The sequence below is a fragment of the Lynx rufus genome, unplaced genomic scaffold (genome assembly GCF_022079265.1).
Source record: "Lynx rufus isolate CCGP_SWC_20201006 ecotype Redwood Valley unplaced genomic scaffold, mLynRuf1.p SCAF_30, whole genome shotgun sequence".
Lineage (NCBI taxonomy): Eukaryota > Metazoa > Chordata > Mammalia > Carnivora > Felidae > Lynx > Lynx rufus.
The window spans coordinates 2,638,056-2,658,087 of record NW_025814846.1 but is presented as its reverse complement, the minus strand read 5'-3'; the positions used below and the strand labels follow the sequence as shown (position 1 = coordinate 2,658,087).

Genomic DNA, 20,032 nt, shown 5'->3' with positions numbered 1-20,032 from the left:
TCACATAATGTTTGGGTAAGTTTGCCTGTCTACAAAATTCCTTTCTGGGATTTTGTTAGGAATGACAATAAACCTGTGGATCAATATGGGAAGAATTGACACCTTTACTGTATCATCTTCTAATCCATAAACACAGTAAATCTCCCCATCTATTTAGGTATTTGATTTCTTTTATCAGCATTTTCTAATTTTCAGTGTATATATCCTGTTCATGCTTTGTTAAGTATATATCTAAGTACTCCATTTTCTTCAGAGCAATTGGCACTGGTATTGTGATTTTATTATTGAGCTGTAGTTGACATACAATGTTTCTTTGCTTTCAGATGTATAGTATATTTATTCAGAAGATTTTTTAAATTAATTAATATTTAAATTTACATCCAAGTTAGTTACTATATAGTGCAACAATGATTTCAGGAGTAGATTCCTTAATGCCTCTTAACCATTTAGCCCATCCCCCCTCCCACAACTCCTCCAGTAACCCTCTGTTTGTTCTCTGTATTTAAGAGTCTTTTATTTTTTGTCCCCCTCCCTGTTTTTATATTATTTTGCTTTCCTTCCCTTATGTTCATCTGTTTTGTATCTTAAACTCTTCATATGAGTGAAGTCATATGATACTTGTCTTTCTCTAATTTCGCTTATCATAATACCCTCTAGTTCCATTCACGTAGTTGCAAATGGCAAGATTCCATTATTTTGATTGCTGAGTAATATTGCATTGTATATATATATACCACATCTTCTTTATCCATTCATCCATCAATGGACACTTGGGCTCCTTCCACACTTTGGCTATTGTTGATGGTGCTACTATAAACATTGGGGTACCTGTGCCTTCAAAAAAGCACACCTGTATCCCTTGCATAAATACCTAGTAATGCAATTAGAGGGTCCTAAGGTAGTTCTATTTTTAATCTTTTGAGGAATCTCCATACTGTTTTCCAGAGTGGCTGCACCAATTTGCATTCCCACCAGCAGTGCAAAAGAGATCCTCTTTCTCCGTGCCTTTGCCGACATCTGTTGTTGCCTGTGTTGTTAATGTTAGCCATTCTGACAGGTGTGAGGTGGTATCTCATTGTGGTTTTGATTTGTTTTTCCCTGATGATTGGTATTGAGCATTTTTTCATGTGTCGGTTGGCCATCTGGATGTCTTCTTTGGAGAAGTGTCTATTCTTGTCTTTTGCCCATTTCTTCACTGGATTATTTGTTTTTTGGGTGTTGAGTTTGGTAAGTTCTTTATAGATTTTGGATACTAGCCCTTTATCTGATATGTCATTTGAAAGTATCTTCTCCCATTCCATAGGTTGCCTTTTCATTTTTCTGATTGTTTCCTTTGCTGTGCAGAAGCTTTTTATTTTGATGAGGTCCCAGTAGTTCATTTTTACTTTTATTTCCCTTGTCTCTGGAGACATGTTGAGTAAGAAGTTGCTGCAGCTGAGGTCAAAGAGGTTTTTGCTTGTTTTCTCCTCCAGTATGTTGATAGTTTCCTGGCTTGTGTTTAGGTCTTTCATCCATTTTGAGTTTATTTTTGTGTATGGTGTAAGAAAGTGGTCCAGGTTCATTTTTCTGCAAGTCGCTGTCCAGTTTTCCCAGCACCATTTGCTGATTTGTTGATATTTTGATGAGGAATTTTATATCTAAGTTCATAAGCAATATTGGCAAATTTTCTTTTTATATATTGTCTTTTGTCAGATTTTGGTATGAAGATAATATTGCCCTCATGGAATGAGTTGGGTAGTATTACCTGCTCTTTCTCTTTTCTGAAAGAGATTTTATAAAATTGAAATTAATACTTTTTAAAAAAAATTTTTTTAATGTTTATTTATTTTTGACAGAGAGAGAGAGACAGAGCATGAGCAGGGTAGGGGCAGAGAGAGGGAGACACAGAATCCGAAGCAGGCTCCAGGCTCTGAGCTGTCAGCACAGAGCCCGACGTGGGGCTCGAACTCACAGATGGTGAGATCATGACCTGAGCCGAAGTCAGATGCTCAACCGACTGAGCCACCCAGGCGCCCCGAAATTAATACTTTTAAAAAATGTTTGGCGGAATTCTCCAGTGTATCCAGTTTAGCCTAGATATTTCTTTGTCAGAAACTTTTTAGAGGGAGAGGGAGAGAATGCTCGCCAGGGAGAGGGGTGGAGGGAGGGAGGGAGATAGAGAGAGAGAGAGAGAAAGAGAGAGAGACTCTTAAGCAGACTCCATGCTCAGTGCAGAGCTTGATGCAGGGCTCGATTCCACAACCCTGGGATCAGGACCTAAGGTGAAACGAAGAGTTGGATCCTCAACCAACTGAGTCACCCAGGTGCCCTTGTCAGGAACTTTTAAATTAGAAATTGAATTTTTCTGTTGTTTATACGGCTGTTCAGATTGTCTGTTTCATCTTAGTTGGGGCTTAGTAGTTTGTGATTTTTGAGGAATTGGCTTGTTTCTTCTCAGTTTTCAAATTTATGAGCATAATATTATTCATAGTATTCCCCTCTTTTTTTAAAGGTTGTAGATTTCAGTGATATAGTCTATCTCATTTTTGACATATGTGATTTGTGTCTTTCTCTTTTTATTTTTGTCAGTCTTGCCAGAGTTTTGTGTATTTTGTTGTCTTCAGATTCAGTTTTTTGTTTTATTGATTTTCTATTTTATTTTTCTATTTTCACTTTCATTGAATTTGCTTATCTTTATTTCCCACCTTCTGCTTCCCCTAGGTTTCTTTTGCTCTTTTTTCCTAGTTTCTTGAGGTAGGAATTTAGGTTATTAGTTTGAGACCTTTTCTTATTTCTAACGAAAGCATTTAGTGCTACAAATTTGCTTCTCAGCGCTGCTTTAGTTGAATCACAGATATTTTTCTATGTTGTATTTTTAATTTTCACTAATTTCTGTGACTTTTATTTCCTTTGGCACTTCTTACACCCATGGATTATACAGAAGTGTGTTTTATAATTTCTAGGCATTTAGAGATTTCCCATTGTCAATTATATTCCTAATTTCATTCCATTATGATTGGATAATATAGTATCCTAGCTGAAGTTTGTTTTATGGCCCAGGATATGGTTTGTTTCATGAGCTTGAAAAAGATGTGTATTCTGCTGTTGTTAAGTGAAGAGTTCTAAATACAGAAATTAAATCCTCTCGGTTGTATTTTCTGATCTTGTATATCCTTGTTAATATTCTTTTTGTAGTTCTATCACTTGCTGAAGGCTGGGTGTGTAAGTCCTTAACTATAATTCTGGGTGTTTTGATTTGTCCCTTTAGTTCTATCAGGTTTATTTCATGTATTTCGAAGTTCTATTGTTTGTTCTATACATGTGTAGAATTGCTACATCTTCCTGGTAGATTGGTCCTTCATTATTATGTAATAACCCTGTTTGTTTGTAGTAATTTTATTTGTTCTGAAATCTACTTTATCTTATGTTAATACACTCATTCTTGCTTTTTTTAAGAAAATAATGTAATATTTTTATGGTACATCTTTTTCAGTCATTTTACTTTCAACTTATGTTATTGAATCTGAAGTGAGTTTCTTGTAAAGAATATGTAGGTGGGTTGTGTATTGTTAGCTACTGTGTAGGCCTCTGTTTTTTGATTGGTATATTTAGACCACTTACCTTTCAGGTAATATATACATATATAAGTGTGCCATTTAAATTTTTTTTATTTCAATTTTAATTTAAATTCCAGTTAAATATGTTATTTGTGATTCAGCAATTCCATACATCACCTGGTGCTCATCACAAGTGCACTCCACATGGATGCAGATAGAGTTATAATGCTAAGTGAACTATGTCAGTCAGAGAACATCTGCCATTTTATTATTCATTTTATGTTTGTTTTCTCCAATTCTCATTCTTCTATTTTCGTCTTCTCATAGGTTGCTTCAGCATTTTTAGCTTTATTTATAGTGTCTTTGAGTGCACCTCTTTATTTTTTAATGTCTATTTGTTTATTTTGAGAGAGAGCGAGAAAGAGTGCAAACGGGAGGGACAGAGAGCGAAAGAGAGACTCCCAAGCAGGCTCCATGCTGTCAGCACAGAGCCCAACAGGGGGCTCAAGTTTTCGAATTGTGAGACCATAACGTCACCTAAATGAAGAGTCAGATGCTTAACCAATTGAGCCACCCAGGCACCTATGAATGCATCTCTTTATATAATTTTTGTAGTTGTTGCCCTGGGTATTACAATATACATAACGTGATTAAGAATCTACTGGTAACAAATTTACCACTTCAAGTGATGTTTAGAAATATCATTTACATGTAGGTCTCTTTACCTTCCCTGTAGTCACATATTATTGTCTTAAGTATCAGATGGTTTTGGGGCGCCTGGGTGGCTTGGTTGGTTAAGCGTCTGACTTCGGCTCAGGTCATGATCTCACGGTCCGTGGGTTCGAGCCCCGCATCGGGCTCTGTGCTGACAGCTTAGAGCCTGGAGCCTGTTTCAGATTCTGTGTCTCCCTCTCTCTCTCTGCCCCTCCCCTGTTCATGCTCTGTCTCTCTCTGTCTCAAAAGTAAATAAACGTTAAAAAAAAATTAAAAAAAAAAGTGTCAGATGGTTTTATAATTTTTGTTTCAATTACCAAAAAGATTTATGCAACTCATGAGAACAAGGATAGTCCACTGTGTTACCTATATTTTCTGCTCTTTCTATTGTTCCTCTTTCTTTCCTAATGTTCCAAGCTTCCTTCTGTTACCATTTTCTTTGAGAAGGAAAGAACTTCTTTTGGCCAGCCTTTTAGGGTGGGTTGGCTAGCCATAAATTCTTGTAGTTTTTCTTCATCTGAAAATGTGTTTATTTCCCTTTTACTCTGAAGGATAGTTTCACCAGATACAGAATTCATGGTTGACAGCTGTTTTCTTTTAAAACTTGAAAAATATTGTGACACTTTCTACCAGCTTCCATGGTTTCAGAATAGAAATCCTTGCTCTTTGGATTGACATTTCCCTGTAGGTAATGTCATTTTTTTCTTTCTGCTTTCTAGATTGGGGCGGGGCGGGGGGGGTCCTTTAGTTTTTAAAATTTTAATTATAGTGTGTCCTGGTATGGATTTTTTTTCTTGAGTTTATCCTGTTTGAGTCCAGTCAGTTTCCTGCATGTGTGTCTTTTACCAAATTTTGGAGGTTTCAACCATTCTTTCTTCAACTATTCTTTCCACCCCACATCCTTTCACCTGTCTTTCTGGGACTCCAATGATACAAATTGTGGATCTTTAGTTATTTTCCCATAGGTGCATGAGGCCCTGTTCATGTTTTTTCAGTCTGTGATTTCTTTGTTGTTCAGATTGGATGAATTCTGCCATTAAGTTCACTGATTCTATCCCTTATCATTTCTTTTATACTATTGAGCCCTCAAGCAATATTTTCCCCCCTCTCATTTTATTTTCTGGTCCTATACTTTCCATTTGGTTCTTATAATTTCTATTTTTCTTTGTTGAGGTTTTCTATTTTTTCATTTGTTTCAAGGGAATTTGTAATTGATTCTTGAAGCATTTTTTGATTGCTGCTCTAAAATCTTGTCAAATAATTGGAACATCTGATTCAGCCTAGCGTTGGCCTCAATTGCTTGTCTTTTTTCCTTCAAGTTATTTCTTTTTTCTTAGTAGGGTGAGTGACTTTACTGTATCATACATAGATGTGTATTTATCATGTTATGATACTCTGGGTCCTATTTATTTCTTTTATTTTAGCAGATGGCTAAAATAGGTTTAACATGAGAGTCTTCGCTTACTTTGTGGGTTCTAATCACAGTTTGATTTTCATAGACTTTGTGGTATAATTTTAGTTTGTTTGGTTTATCTGGTGTGCTGGGGCTCCCACTGGTCCCTGCTGGTGATTCCTGATGGGGAAGGAGTTTCCCCAGGCCTATTACTGGATGTCTCTGAGTCAAGAATGGGCACAGTGGGCTCCCCTACCAATGTCCCCTACCCTCACGCTGGCCCAATGTCTGGGAAGGGGAAGGGAGTTTTGGGTCTGTGAGACAGAGTAGCTTCCTGGAACTGGGATGTTATGTCCTGAGTCCTATGTCTGGTTCTGTCTTCCCTCCCAGTGTCTTTGGGTGGGAGTGGGGATTTTGGGGCCCGGGAAGAGGCTTCCCGGACTAGGCTGCCTGTGATAGCTGTGTCTTGTGTGCTTTTTTTGCCTCCTTGTAGGCAATGAGAATCTCAGACTTGGTTCAGAAAGAAGAGTATCTCTCCTGGCTACTTATTTCTCATGAGTCTCCTGTGATATTGTGATTTATAAGAAATACATATTTGGTCACACAAATGACCAAAATATAAAATGCTTAGAATTTCCTGAGTGACAAGACCAATTATTGGGAGCATCTTTTGTCATAATATTTCGTCTCTTGTCTTCAGTTCCTGAAATTGCTTCAGAGCCATAAAGGTGAAATGGGTGTCTTGTTATTTATAACAAGGCCCTTTACACCACAACTGGGTTTAAGTTAGTGAGGTAACTTTTGGAAAGCACCTAAGGGTGGGAGCTGGTTGCCAGGGAAAGCAACCATGATTGGAGAGTTGGATCTTTCAATCCCATCCCTTGATTTCCAGGAAGAGATGAAGGTCTGGAGGTTGAGTCAGGCACCGATGGCCAATGTTTTAATCAATTGTGCCTGTGTAATGAGGTTTCCATAAAAACTGAAAAGGAAAGTATTCAGAGAGCTTTTAGGTTGGTGAACACGAAGAGATGTGGAGAGAATAGCTCGGAGAGGACATGGAAACCCTTTACCTGTTCTCCATACCTTGCCGTATGCATCTCTTCCATCTAGTTGTTCCTGGGTTGTATCCTTTCATAATAAAAACACTAATTTAGTATGTAAAATGCTTCTCTGAGCTCTGCCAACTGCTCTAGCAAATTCATCAAACCCAAGGAAAGAGTCACTGGGTCTCTGGTCTATAGCCAGTTGGTCAGAAGCACAGGTGATAAACTCAACTTGTGACTGGCATCTGAAGTGAGGGAAAGGGCAGTCATATGAGACCAATCTTTAACCTGTGGGATCTAATGCTGTCTCTGAGTAGATAGTGTGAGAATTAAGTTGAATTCTCAGACACCCTCCTGGTGTTGAAGAACTGTTTATATAAAAACAACCTCCTTACCCACATGTTGGAATTGGGTCCAGAACTCCCTTAGCTCCCACCTGATTCTCTATAGTGGTGATGTTGGGCTAGCCTAATGTTGTCAAGTGTACACCTGTTTGATCTTGGAGAGGAATGAGTCTCCCTGGGGCTGATCTCTTGCTAGGGTAAGGATATGGAAACACTGGGCCTGGGTGGGTTTTCTTTGTTGGGTACAGGTACGCAAGACATCCTGGTGTGCTGTTCTCTAGTTCTGGTGTCCCCAAACCATTCAGTTTCTTCCTGCCATCCTTCAGAGTTCTCTGTTGGTTGTCTTTTGTACCATTTCCAGGTTTTATACTTGTGTTTAGCTAAGAGAAGTAAGGAGAAATACCATTCTGCTTATACCAGAACTCTTCCTTTCTCTGTAATAATATGTTCCTTTCAACTTGCTTAGAATTGAGATTAAATCCACCAGCTTTCAGACATGACTTTTTTTTTTTGGATAATCATTCGTCTCTTTCCAGAATTTGGTCCCTTTCTCATTATGCACAATTCTATCTAGACAGCAGTTTGGAAACTTTAGCCCAAAGTCTTTCCCATATCCTGGAATGTGATTATTCTAGGAAAACTGCTTCTTAATCTCTTCTTGTGTGTTTTAATTTTTTATCCACTAATCTTTGTTGTACCCTTTCTTGGTCTTACCATTTTATTAACAGTAGATACATGGAGATAAAGTAGGAATTTTATTGGTTTTCTTTACTTGTGTCACTTAACATTACAGTTCTTTTTATTTCTGATGAAAATTTTGAATACCCTTTTATTATCCTGAGAATATCTCTAAGACTCAGGTTATTCTGAACCTTGGCTTTTTTAGTGTTGCAGGTACACGTCACTCTTTTGTAGTTATTATTGGTTGTGTCTCTGTTACATCAGTAGTATGATTTATACCAACATGAGAGTCTTACCTCTACTTTTTTCTAGATGTGTGATTTGAGGTTGGTTATTTAACCTCTGAGTTTCCATTTCCTCATCTATAACTAAAGTAATATTACTGATAACAGGACCAACTTTATAGGATTGTTCTGATGTATCATGGTTCCTGACACAGAGTTAATTACTCAGTAAATGGTATTGCTATTGTTATAAATTTTAAAATCCGAGATTATGAAAAACTTTTTATAGCTATCTCTTTGGATGTCTACTGTTTTCTCCTTTGCAATTTTATAGTCAGAATTTCCTTTTTGAGAGCCTTCCAGTCAGATTATGTAAATTAAAATTCCCAGGGCAGGAGATTGCATATCCTTTAAATTGTGAAATTTCATCTAATTTAATTACAACTGACATTCTTAAGCCAGTGCTGCGATGGTCCTTTTAGTGAGTAGTAAATGCAAATATTTCACAGCTCTGTCTCCACGCAATTGATGTGTAGGTGTTAAATTAGCCTTTCTGGTTAACCATCCATAAACACTTCAAAATACATACCTCATGTGAGTACCCAGCTTGCTTCTACATGCTAGAAAAATTATTGCTTGTCAGACATTTTGCATTATCATAAGTCTATCTGTATTTCTTGCTGTATTTTAAAATAGGTTTATGGTTGTAGTATATTTGCACACTTATCTCGTAAAATATGAAGTTTATCAGACACTTGAGTTGAACTCTAAACAAGAATCATATCTAATTTTATATTTTGTACAGTGTCTACCCTATTGTCATTCAGGTGTTTATCACTAACAATTGTATCTAAAATTATGTAGCAATTGTATAAAAGTTAACAAATTGACATTATTGAGTATATTCCAACCGTTTTTTTCCTGAGTTAAAGTTGGTAATCGTTTTAATCTTGGTAAATTCATTAGGTTTAATGTTTGATAGCTACAATTCTGGAACCTCCCAAAACTATCTTAATTAGAGGCATGTTGGAATGTGTTTGAAATTTTTCTGCTTGGGAGTTCAGTTACTTTGGAGCAGTATTATGTAATCTCCAGGATGTTAGTTTTCTTCAGGGATTCAACCTTTCCTGCTTTCTTTCACCTACTTTTCTTAGCTCTCCAGCTCCTTCCTGGCAAGAATAGGAATCCAAATAGTTGTTAGTCTTTTGGAGATGTTTGGAACTAGGGTCTTTCTGACTCTAACCTATGAATGTTTTAGGTTGTTTTTGAGGGCAAGCAGTGGCATTATGGCCACATTCTAACTTAGATTAGATTCTGATATCTAGATTCCGATATCAGAAATCTAATTGAAATGGCGCAAGATATAGTATTTTCCTTTTTGTTATCAGGAAATGGTGGTATGCAGTGGCTAGGTACTATGCTATCTCAATGATTCATTGGTGAATTAATTGCTAGATACGATTTGTTTAAATGCTTGTAGAGTGGTGAGGCCTTTGAGGGAAATAAAGGATTGATTAGTAGTGACTGGATGCTTCATGTGAAGTTACAGAATTGTAACTTGCCAACAAAAAGAGAGATAAAAGGGACTGGGGCCTTGGGCCCGAAAGGAGGATGAGCTCACTCTGTGCTTTCATGGCCCACTTCCCTTTCCTCATCTCTTCCTTTAGCCTAATCCATGACTTTGCTTTTCTTAGAGAAACATATTCTGACTTCTTTTTTTTGCAGGATCCTCTTGCTTAGACCATTTGCACATCGTACCATATTTATGGAAAAGTGCCCTCTCCTTTGTCTGCCAAACTCTTTGTCTGCTGTCAGCCAGTGAGAGCTAGAAATCACATCTTCTTCATTAAACTCTGTTGACGTGTCACATAAGTGACAGCGCCCTGAGGCACAGATCATGTAAACACTTCTTCTTGTCAGTTTATGTAGACGTTCAGTGTTTTTATACTGCTGTCTTGGTATCTTTGTGAGATAGTTATTTGTTGTCTGGCATCTTGGATTTTCAAATCCAAGGGAGAATCCTATCAGACTTGCTGGGGTCTTCAGCTTCACAAGTAAGTAGAAATTTAATAGAGGGCTCTTTGATGGCAATGCCATTAAGGGCAAAAGTTGACAAATAGCCTCTGAAAAATTAGAACTGTTGTTGCTGCTTGCTGAACTTTCTAATAGGTAACTGAACTTACATGCTTAGGAAATAAAACTTGAATCATTTCAATTCTTGGCCACATAGTATCTACTACGATGTTTCAGAATTTTTTTTTCTTTGTAAGCTAGTCAGGTGACTCAAAGACTTGACTTTATTGTTTCGTTACCCTACTACATTGCTTAAGTATGGTAATACTGCCTTTGAATTTATAAGGCATTGACTGGAGACATCTTAAATTTCTGTTGTTGAATTCTCCATAAATCTGACTGAACATGTGGTAGATTTCTACCTCGGGAAATGTCATTCATGCATTAACTACCTAAATAATAAATTTTAGGGAAGAGACAAAGCCCTCCACAATCAGAACTCTGCCTGCATGTCTTTTTTTTAATATATATTTTTTTAGTTTTATTTTTCATGTTTTTAAAATTTACATCCAAGTTAGTTAGCATATAGTGCAACAATAATTTCAGGAGTAGATTCCTTAGTGCCCCTTACCCATTTAGCCCACCCTCCCCCACAACCCCTCCAGTAACCCTCAGTTTGTTCTCCATATTTTTTTTTAATTTTTTTTTTCAACGTTTTATTTATTTTTGGGGGGACAGAGAGAGACAGAGCATGAACGGGGGAGGGGCAGAGAGAGAGGGAGACACAGAATCGGAAACAGGCTCCAGGCTCTGAGCCATCAGCCCAGAGCCCGACGCGGGGCTCGAACTCACGGAATGCGAGATCGTGACCTGGCTGAAGTCGGACGCTTAACCGACTGCGCCACCCAGGCGCCCCTGTTCTCCATATTTATGAGTCTCTTCTGTTTTGTCCACCTCCCTGTTTTTGTATTATTTTTGTTTCCCTTCCCTTATGTTCATCTGTTTTGTCTCTTAAAGTCCTCATATGAGTGAAGTCCTATGATTTTTGTCTTTCTCTGACTAATTTCACTTAGCATGATACCCTCCAGTCCCATCCATGTAGTTGCAAATGGCAAGATTTCATTCTTTTTGATTGCCGAATAATACTCCATTGTGTGTGTGTATGTATATATATACACCACATCTTCTTTATCCATTCATCCATCGATGGAAATTTGGGCTCTTTCCATACTTTGGCTATTGTTGATAGTGCTGCTATAAACAGGGGGTGCATGTGTCCCTTCGAAACAGCATACCTGTATCCCTTGGATAAATACCTAGTAGTGCAATTGCTGGGTCGTATGGTAGTTCTATATTTAGTTTTTTTTGAGGAACCTCCATACTGTTTTCCAGAGTGGCTGCACCAGTTTGCATTCCCACTGCATTTCTTCTTCTATGTTCTATTGTAAGCTACACTCATCTAGTTCCAACAGTAACAAACTAATTGTACTTTCCCATGCCAACTGCCATACCTTTACTCATATAATGTTACCTCCTCTTGAAGTGTCTTTCTTCTATTGTTGCAACTCCTTATTCACCTGGCATATTCTTTTTTTAAATGTTTACTTATTTATTTTGAGAGAGAGAGAACGCACGCAGGGGAGGGGCAGAGAGAGAGGGAGACAGAGAATCCCAAGCAGGCTCCATGCCCTCAGTACAGAGCCCAGCATGGGGCTCAAACTCATGAACTGTGAGATCATGACCTGAGCCGAAATCAAAAGTCAGGCGCCTAACCACCTGAGCCACTCAGGCACCCCTGGCTTATTCTTGACATACCTCAAATACCTTCTTTTGAAAAACATTTTGAGAGAGGGAGAAAGAGAGAATGAGAGAGCATGAGCAAGGGAGGAGCAGAGAGAGGGAATGAGAGAATCCTAAGCAGGTTCGTTACTGTCAGCACAGAGCCAGATGGGGGCTCAATCCCACACAGGGCTTGATCCCATGAACCATAAAATCATGAGCTGAGGGAAAATCAAGAATTGGGTTCTCAACTGACTTAGTCACTCAGGTGCCCCACCTCAAATATCTTCCATTCTGTGATAACTTTTTAAAAAAAATGTTTATTTATATTTGAAAGAGAGAGAGCGAGAGAGCCAGCGAGTGAGTGCTGGGGAGGGGCAGCGAGAGAGGGAGGAGGAATCGAAGTGGGCTTTGTGCTGAGAGAGGAGAGCCTGATGTAGGGCTCAATCTCAGGAACCATGTGATAATGGCCTGAGCCAAATTCAGGCGCTTAACTGACTCAGCCACCCATGTGACTCAGGCACCCCATGTGATAACTTTTTGATTCCTGCACCCAACAAAGGTTGTTACTTAGTTTTAAACACTCAAGCATTGTGTTTTCACTATTTATGTTTGTAGTTTTACCCCCACTGATTCTACTATGAGTTTCTTAAAGACAGGACATTTTGTTTTCCCAGAGTCTTACAGAGTTCTTGACACCTACCATATGCTCAATACATGTTGGAATGAATGAATGGATGAACCAAGGACAGGCATATCAATGGACTTAGAAACCATGGATGTGGGGACTTTTACTTTTGACTTTGAGAAACTAACCTGTATCAGACCAAATATCCCTCAAGGACGAGAAAAGCTAGATAAAATTATAAAATATTTGTTTGAAAGCATCAGAGAGCTACTAAAGCAGCTAGAGGTCTAAATCTCAGAGAGGAGAGCTGTATTGAGGTGAGCCCAACATTTTAAGCTACATTTCCTTTCAAGGCATTTGCCAAAATAAGTGCTATAGGTAAAGAGACTCATACGCCAAATTGAAAGTAGTAATTAAGAGACCAAAAACCTGAACAGAGGTTTTAGCGTCTCACAGGGCTGTAGAGACAAAAAAAAAAAATGGAGTTTAGGGCTATCATATTAGGACTTAAGGGTCTAGGATGAAGAGAGAGAAATTATAATGTACTTAGTCCAATCAATACTTTACACTACCTTTCCCTTGGGTCATTTGCTGATATCTAAATGATATAGGTCAAAGAAGTTGAAAAATTAAGCAGAAAGTGGCAGATACAAATCTGAGTAGCTAAGCATAGCTTTCAGCAATTTCACAATCCTGGAGAGTCAGAAATTGGAGTTTAGAGCCTGCCAAAGAGGAGGGACACTGGTAATTACTTCATGTTTTCATTTGGGATTCCCAAAGGGCTAAACCTCAGGAGAAAGGATAAACTATAAAATACCATTCCTCACAAAGAGAAAAGTACAGCTTTGAATCAGCTCAATCTCAGGCAGGATTAAGGCGATCTGTCCTTCATCACCTGGCAGGAACAAAAGTAAATCTTCTCTGAAGGAAGATAATATCATCCAGAGCTTCACCAACTTTTAATATGCAATGTCTGGCATTTAATCAAAAATTACTAGGTTTACCAGTATGAATTTCCTAGGACTGCCATAAGAAAGTACCACAGACTGGGTGGCTTAAAAAACAGTTTAACTTAAAAAAAAGTTTATTGTCTCCTAGTTTTTGATGCTAGAAGTCAGAAATCAAGGTATTGGCAAGGTTGATTCCTTCTGAGGGCTGTAAGTAAAGGATCTATTCCAGGTATCCCTCATTGGCTTGTAGATGGTCATTTTTTCCCTGTCTCATCACATTGTCTCACTTCTATGTGTATCTTTTTGTCCAAATTTATTCCTTTTCATAAGAATGTCAATCATATTCGAATGGGTCCCACCCTAGTGACCTCACTTTAACTTGATTACTTCTGTAAAGATTCTATCTCCAAGTAAGGTCATATTTTGAGGTTTTCTAGATCAGTAGAAAGTACTCAGACTGAAGAATCAAGAGGAAAAAAAATAGAAAATACAAAAAAAAACACATCAAGAATTCATTGTTGATTGTTCATTGTACATTGGCTTCACTTTAGTGTACTTGTTGGGAAGCCATGAAAACCTCAACTCAGCCTGTGCAGTGAATAATAGATTTACAGTCAGATGGACATGGATTAGAACCCTAGCTCTACCTCTAACTCTTTTACTGTGTGACCCTGGATTAGTGATTCTCTGAGCCACAAGTTTCTTCATCTGTAAAAGGAGGACAATAATACCTACCTGACAGGATTATTGTGGAGATTAAATGAGATAATGCATGTGAAAGTGCTTTGTAAACTGCAAAGCCACACATATGACAGCATTTGTTCTTTATTGTGCATAATATACAATACCTTGAGACTTTTCTGAGCAGAAGTCTACAGATAACTTGTTTTCTAGAGCCAATATCTGCCTTAAAAACACTTGAATAAAAGTGTATTCCATCTCTTATTGTGTATAATTGGTGAAAAAAAGAGGGGTGTTTGCTGTGCTATGTATTATTCTGTCCAGTCTCATTTTATCATCTTTGTCAAAAGTTAAATCTGCTTCTTTAAGATTGCTGAGATTTTCTGTGTTTTTTCTTTTTCTATTCCATAAAACGTTTTGTAGAAATATATCTTGTTTGGGTGTGTTAAAGAATTTTTATTTGTATTTCATCTGTCAACTTATATTTTTATTTTATTGCTGTTTCTAATTTCCTCAATTCTGTAATCAACTCATTCAATAAACATTTGTTTATTGAACAATGTATATTGTATATTGAACAATATAGTATGTGCCAGGCACTGTGCTAAAGTGCTTATGATAAAAAGATGAATAATATATCTAGTGGGGAAGTTAGATACATAAATACTTTTGATATAGTAAGATGAGTGCTATGGGGGAGGCATGTAAGCACAGAAAAGAGGTTGTCACCTCTGCCTGTGGTGCCACTGAGATGGTGACATTTGAGTTAAGTCTATAATGATTAGTAAAAATACCTTGCTGACAAAGGGCAGATGTTCAGTTCAGGTAGAGGAAACAGGATGTACAAATGCACAGGGGAATTGAAGGATCTAATGTATTTAGGGATCAAACGTAATTTGGTATGATTAGGGTGTAGGATGTGAGGCAAGAGGGGATGGGATGACAGATTCAGCTGGAAAAGTTTGCAGGTCTTTAACTTGAAGGGAAAAAGGAGAGGAATAATAATGAAGGGTTTAAGCAGGGGAATTGAATAAACTCTATGTATTAGCAGTGGTGTGGACAATGGACTGGAGAGTGGAGAGAGGAAAGGTCAAGAGATGAGTTGGGAGGCTGGTGCAGTGGCCCAAGTCAGAAATGAGGAAGGCCTGAACTAATGCAGTGGCAGTGGCAGTGGGAATGGAGAGAAGAGCCCAGATTTGAGAGTTGTGACAGAGATAGTAGATAAAACACATCCATTCCTCTTGGTGTAGAGGTTTCTCCTCACAATTGAATGGATAGTTTGTATCTGTTATTTTCTTTCTAGTAAACTATAGAGTACCTCCATTGGGTGAGGGTTTATCGCTAACTAAAATGAATCCAGCTGGGTGGAAATTGATGTGGAGATGGTAGGATTTGGTGATGTGAGTAGCTGGATCTGGGTCAGTTTGGTCAGAATGGATATCCTTGGATGACTATTTCCTGACCTCTTTTTTTCTCCTTAACTCTTTATCACATCTTTCCTCTTTACTCTAAATTCCATGTTTTTCCTTTCATGAGAAAAGAGAAGACAATCAGTTGTGGACCTCCAAATGTTCTTACTCCACACCTACTCACCTACTTGGATTTGTGTCTATTTTCTCTGTCTTCTCTCCTGTTAATATAGATAAACTGTTCATGCTTTTATCTGAAGTCAACCCCTCCACTTACATACTAGATTCCATCATCTTTTGCCTACAAAAGGAGATTCATTTATACCGTAGTTCTCCTCTTGTACTCCACAGCCAATCCTTTAGCAATTCTATCAGCTCAGAATTTTAAATATATCCAAGCTGCTTCTCATCCCCTACACTGCTACCACCCTGATACAAACCACCATAATTTCTGAACTAGATTATTTCAATACCCTCCTAACTGACTTTTCTGCTTCTACCCTTGCATCCTGTTTCATTCCAATCTCCACACAATAGCCATATGGTCCTTTTAAAGGGTAAGTCAGGGGCGCATGGGTGGCTCAGTCGGTTGAGCGTCCGACTTCAGCTCAGGTCACGATCTTGCGGTCCGTGAGTTCAAGCCCCACATAGGGCTCTGGGCTGATGGCTCAGAGCCTGGAGCCTGCTTCCGATTCTGTGTCTCCCTCTCTCTCTGCCCCTCCCCCATTCATGCTCTGTCTCTCTCTGTCTCAAAAATAAACGTTAAAAAAATTTAAAAAATAAAAAAATAAAAAAAGGGTAAGTCAAATCAAGTTGCTCTTTTGCTCCCATTGTCCTCTTATGTAAACAGTCCTTAATATGGCTTACAGAAAGCTGCCTTTTTGACCACATTTTCTACCACTCCATTCCTTACTCTTAGTATCAAACATGCCAAATTTGCCTTGGGGTCTTTGTACTTTCTGATCCCTCTGCCTGGAATGTCTTTCTCCACCTCTACGAATAGGCACCTTGTGGTTTTCTTCCTCACTTCTTTTGGGTCTTTCCTCAAATCACAAATACCATCCAGACCACACTTTATAGCACACAAAAATTTCCTGCCCACCATCTTTGTTTAATGCCCTTTCCTGGTTTATTTTTCTTCATATCATTTACCCACTAGTTTATGTTGTTTCATTTATTTGTTTATTGCATATTCTCCCCTTAAAATGACCTAGTTCTGTGAGAAATGGTATTTTGTTTTGTTTGCTGCTGTATCCACAGTACCTAGAAGTATTAGGTGCTTGATAAATATTTCTGAATGAGGAAATGATTTAATCAATTAGTGAATCCATCCTGGAGTTGAAGAGTCTTGAGGAGCAGTTTCAAAGCATGAAGGGATATGACTTGGTGGAAAAGCGGAGGAAGGGCATTCCAGACGAAGCATTGTCGTTTACCAAGACAAGATTATACGAATGAGCTCTTGAGGTTTGGGGGACAGTAAGCATATGTCTTACTACTATGAAATAGCTGTTAAGATGTGAATGGAAGTAGGTAGCATTATCCTCTTCCTTTTTAAATACTATTCAATCTTTAAACCCTTAAACTTTATGGGGCGCCTGGGTGGTGCTGTTGGTTAAGCGTCTGACTTCAGCCAGGTCACGATCTCGTGGTCCTTGAGTTCGAGCCCCACGTCAGGCTCTGGGCTGATGGCTCGGAGCCTGGAGCCTGTTTCCGATTCTGTGTCTCCCTCTCTCTCTGCCCCTCCCCCGTTCATGCTCTGTCTCTTTCTGTCCCAAAAATAAATAAAAAAAAACGTTGAAAAGAAAATTCTTTTTTAAACCCTTAAACTTTACCTTTCTGGGGTCTCATTTGACGCTACAAGTTTTACTTTCACAACTATACTGTTCTTTGGAGGCAAGAACTTCAGTTAAGCCTTGTGTACTTGATAGATGCTCAAAAAGTATGTGTGTAGTGTTGAATATTGCCCAGTGTTGTTAGTGCTTTAGTAAATGAAAGGGTCTACATTTTGTGACTTTTGATCAGTGGACTGTAATGAAAAATATTTATTACACTTTGCCTATTCACTTTTTTGCTTTGTGTAAGGTAGTGCTACTGAATATGTATTAACTCCCAGACATACATATTCTGCTTTTATCTTGGGAAGATAATCATATATGTCAGACTTCATTAAATTGTTCATTTAAATTGGCTGCATTTACTATATTTTAATTCTTCTTTAAATATTTAGTAGAATTCTCCAGTAAAATCATGCCAACCTGGAGTTTTCTTTGTTGGAAGGTTTGTAACTACAAATTAAATGTATTTACTAGATATAGAACTGTTCAAGTGTATTTATTTCTTTTTGAATGACTTTTTATTTTGAATCTTTTAGAGAATTGGTCTATTCCAACTAAATGTCAAATTTATGGGCATAAAATTGTTCATACTATCCTCTTTTTGTCTTTAATGTCTTCAGGGTTGTGTTAACCCTGCTTTCATTTCTCTTATTGACAATTTGTTTCTTTTTATTTATTGGTTTGTATAGCTAGAGGTTTCTCAATTATGTTCATCCTTTCACAGAGCCAACTTTTTATTTCATCAACTTTTCTCAATAAAAAAAAAAAATCATGGATTTCTCAATGGAACAGGATTGAGAGCCCAGAAATCGATCCATGCTTATATGGTCAATTATAACAAAGACAAAAATGTGCAATGGGAAAAAGAGCCTCTTTAATAAATGGTGCTGGGAAAACTGGACAGATACATGCAAAAAAAAATTAAACTGGATCACTTTTTTATACTATACAGAAAAATAATCACAAAATGGATTAAGGACCTAAATGTGAGACCTGAAACTGTAAAACTCCTAGAAGGGAACACACGTGGTAAGTTCTTTGACATCGGCTTTAGCAACATTTTTCTATACATATATTCTCAAGCAGGGAAAACCAAAGCAAAAATAAACTATTAAGACTATACCAAAATAAAAAGGTTTTGCACAGCAAAGGAAGCCATCAACAAAATGAAAAGGAAACCTATTGAATGAGAGAAGATATTTGCAAATGAGATATCTGATAAGGCGTTAATATCCAAAGTATATAAAGAACTTATATAACTCAATACCAAAAACCCCAAATAATCTGATTAAAAAATGGTCAATGGACCTGAATAGACATTTTTCTAAACAAGACCTGGAGGAGATGGCAGACAGACACAAGAAAGGTTGTCCAACATCACTAATCATCAGGGAAATGAAAATCAAAATCACAATGAGATATCCTCTCATACTTCTCAAAATGGCTAGTATCAAAAAGACAATAAAAAACAAATGTTGCCAAGGACATGGAGAAAAAGGAACCCTCATGCACTGATGGTAGAAATGCAGATTGGTGTAGCCACTGTGGAAAACAGTATGCAGATCTTCAAAAAATAAAATAAAATAAAATAATCTTATAATCCAGTAATTCCATTACTCAGTATTTGCCCAAAGAAAATGAAAATACTAATTCAAAAAGATATATACACCACTATGTTTATTGCAGCATTGCTTATAATAGCCATGATATGACAGCAACTCAAGTGTCCATGGACAGATCAATGGATAAAGAAGATATTAGGGAAACTAGGCCAGATCTGTGGGTATTTTTCCTGCCCAAGGTGTCTCAGATTCATTCTTAAGGAACTGAGAACCTAATCTTTCAAAATGTCAAAAAAGACCATCTTGTGCCCCACCTCCCAACCCAGCTCCTACAGCATAAACGCCCAGCACACCAGGGTTTGTGGGATATAATCCATACAGTCAACTTGTCTATAGCTGCAGGCTGGGAGGTAACTCAGGCACCAACTGTTGGGTCACAGCATCCTTTAGTATTCTGATTCTCAACCCCCCAAAGTCACCACATAAGCCATTCATGTCCTACATGAGGTACAGTAGAAATGTCTGGGACCAAGTAAAAGCTTCTAACCCTGGCCTAAACTTGTGGGAGATTGGCAAGATTATTGGTAGCATGTGGCAAGATCTCACTGATGAAGGAAAACAAGAATATTTAAATAAATATGAAGCAGAAAAGATAGAGAACAATGACTCTATGAAGGCTTATCATAATTCCCCCCCACATAGCTTGCTTACACAAATACAGAAAGTCATGCAGAAGCTGCTTTAGAGAGAGAAAGTCTACATGGAGAAAGGGGAACCTTACATGAGTATTCAGCTTGCTGAAGATCTAGATGATGACGATGATGGCTTTTCAGTGAAGCATTCAGCCACCTCCCATTTCCAGAGAAACCACCACCTCACCAGTGAAATCTCACTTAATGAGAGTGTGGTGTCAGATGTTTATTCAGTTGTCACATTAGCTAGAATGTTGGTCCTCAAATGACAAGTCTAGTCCTTAATGGTTCATCAGTGAAAACTAGAAGTGGACTTTTTTCAAATAGAGGAACACCACCAGAAAAGAAGAGGAAATTCATGGAAAGCACAGATAGGCAGTAACCTCATTGACATTAGCTGTAGCAACTTCTTTCTAGACATGTCTCTGGAGGCAAGGGGAACTCAAGCAAAAATGAACTATTGGAACTTCATAGAAATAAAAAGCTTCTGCACAGTGAAAGGAACAATTAACCAAACTGAAAGGTAACCTTCAGAGTGGGAGAAGATA

At 37.9% G+C, this 20,032-nt stretch overlaps 1 protein-coding gene across 5 annotated transcripts in view; it reads left to right on the top strand.

Moving 5' to 3' along the window:
- Positions 1–20,032, top strand: part of EDA (ectodysplasin A) — a 404,383-nt gene that overhangs the window by 84,301 nt on the left and 300,050 nt on the right. The window lies entirely within an intron of this gene.